The 2,685-nt window shown below is 40.1% G+C and overlaps 1 protein-coding gene across 1 annotated transcript in view; it reads left to right on the top strand.

The window, feature by feature from the left end:
- Positions 1-1,150: 1,150 nt before the first annotated feature.
- The window catches only part of kdm6ba (lysine (K)-specific demethylase 6B, a), a 170,918-nt gene continuing 169,383 nt past the window's right edge, over positions 1,151-2,685 (top strand). Inside the window, exon 1 of the mRNA XM_083640369.1 lies at positions 1,151-1,264. The gene's annotated coding sequence lies outside the window, so the exon portion shown is untranslated. The remainder of the gene's footprint in view (positions 1,265-2,685) is intronic.

Here is a 2,685-nt window from a genome sequence, read left to right as displayed (position 1 = left end):
TCAGTTAGGATTGGTAGAGATTAGAAAGGGAAATCAATAAGGGCTAATGTGGCTTTTACCTGGAATGACCTAATCAGTGCACTACATGAAACGAGTGTCCCTATTATTTTGTACATTCTCAGTCAATTAGTGTCAGTTTCTCTATTGTCTCATTTGTATGCCAACACTAGCAGCAGCACACCCAGTAGTCAAACAACAGGAAAAACAGGCTTTCAAAAGACCCCCCTCCTGTTTCATTAGAATTATACAAACTGTCAAAGTGTAATACTGTGTAATGTCCATTAGATGGAGACACATACCCAGGCAAACCCAGTATGTCCATCCTTTGTGTGAGAAACAGCTGCTGACTTCTCACACAGCAGTGAAGGAAAAGGCCGTCACGTGTCAGTCTGCCTACAAGGCGATGCGTTGAGTAAAGTATTAAAAAAAATCTCTTTATTTAAGAAATCGGCACTTACGACATTGAGACAAAACAGAAAACATGTCGGCAACATAATGAAATAAGGATAACATAACAGGTATAACTCAGACTCCCAGTAGGACAATGTAACATGTCAGCAGGACATAGGGTAGCCTAAATGTAATATAGCAAAATAAAATAAAAGGCAAGTCAAGACTTGGTATTAATAGTGGCAATAAATCACATTTCTTAGCCTGTGTGTGTGTGTGTGTGTGTGTGTGTGTGTGTGAATTAGTTAAAGAGATCATTTAGAGATACAGTAGTTTTGTGGAATTTGACAGTTTTCCCACTTCCCCAGAGTCAGAAACAAATAAATGCCTTCAGACAGACACTTTTTGTATGCATTTGATGTAGTCCAAAGTATGTCAAACAGCAATATCAGGCTATCTTGGCTCAATTGTTGAGTGTCTGTGGGATCATATAACATAATCATGGTCCCGCTTTGTCTGGGGATGAGGCCCACAGTCTAGACGTTGAATACCCCTGAGCTAGATAGAGTAAAGTACTTTTTTCAGGTGGACGCGTCTTCTTCGATCTTCTCATCTACAGTAGTTCACAGCCATCATAGTTAAAAGCACAGATTCCCAAGCCGACGAATGTTTTTGCATTGACAGAGACATTATGAGTGGCATGGCAAAACGTCGCCCTGCTGTGTGCCAAGGCCCTCCAGCACCCGACTGAAGCCATGACCGAGATGTCCGACTGGTCGACCAATCAACTCTCAGGATGAAGCGCCACACAGCCAATCAAGACACATGACACTCCTGGAGGATTGGGCAACTCTGCTATCAGTCCTTAGTGATGGTGAGTTATTAACATAACTGATATTTGAATGGGTAAAAAGAAAAAGTTTCTTTTTTTCTCATTCATTCTCATGGAGATGCTCTTCCCTATTATTTGCTGTTAGTTACTATTACTATTAATGATCGTTAGGCATGCAACATTTAACTGATTTCCTTGTCAACCGATCAGTCACACTAATGATCAATTAATCATTTAATCATTATGTAAAAAACAGCTTTTGACTTAGAAAACACTAAATACTAAATGTGGGTTTTTACACCTGTCTTTTTTTTGTGGCCTACTCAACAAGTTAATCAACCAAGCAAACTCGTGCTATAATGTTGAATTATCAAATAATGATATTCAACTGTAAAAAAGAAAGAAAGAAAGAAAAAGGTGATTAAAAGAGTGTGAGTGGCCTTGAATACCACCTAGTATTTAATTCTCAGCTTTTTACTCATAATTATAATCAGTGTGGTTAAATAAAAGAGAGGTGGAAAATTACAGTGTCGCCTATCATAACCTCAAACAATTAAGGTATCCCATAACAATTAGACTTGCAGTCAGTGTTATCCTATTGTGACTCAGGTGTGTAATAATATAACACAGGGAGATCTCTGTAGATTTCCAGCGCTAATTGATAGCAGATAATGATCGTTAATGACAGTAGACTAATTGGACTGGGCTTTATTGGACCCATTGTTTAGATGCTGACTTGAGTGTTTGTCCTGTAGGGGCACACCACCTGCAGTCAGTTGCCAGCACCTAAGGAGGTAAGACCATGCTTGCTTGACTCTTTGCCCAGTGTTTGACCTGACAGCCGAGGACTTTTTGTGTCTTTAGTGAGACAGTGAGGATGTGTGTCTTTAGTGAGACAGTGAGGATGCGTGTCTTTAGTGAGACAGTGTGGATGCGTGTCTTCTTTAGTGTGGATATGTGTGATTCTACTGTTTAGGCCTGGCTGGCAGGATGTCACTCCTTCCTGTTTAGTCTGTACAGCAGGACTATAGACTGTTTTAACTTGACAACATAAACAAACTAAATTGCCCCTAGCTTACTTCCTGTTGCCATGTTTGCTAATACAGCTGACAGGAAATAAGCTAGGCTTCAAACTGTTCCCATAGCAACACAATTCTGTGAAAACCGTCTATATTTATCTGGGCTGTTTTTTCAAACAATGAAATGTTTGAGTATAATCAAATGTTGACGTGCATGCTGCTACGTGCAGTCTAACCTACGGTCTTCTTGGGGTGAATGGGACCTCCAGCTGACCTGGGCTCACATCCCTCTAGAATAGAAACTGTTAGAAGTCCTCATCCGGACGGAAGTGGATTGGGCCTCCTCTCCCTAAAAAGAAAAGAAAACATGCTTTAATTGCACATATTAGCGAGGAAATTCGAACAATTCTGTTCAGTATTTGAGTTTTTTTTAGTGGGCTGGTG

Source organism: Poromitra crassiceps (assembly GCF_964638095.1).
Source record: "Poromitra crassiceps genome assembly, chromosome: 7".
Taxonomy (NCBI): domain Eukaryota; kingdom Metazoa; phylum Chordata; class Actinopteri; order Beryciformes; family Melamphaidae; genus Poromitra; species Poromitra crassiceps.
Note: the sequence above shows the minus strand (reverse complement) of the source record. Positions and strands in the feature narration are given on the sequence as shown.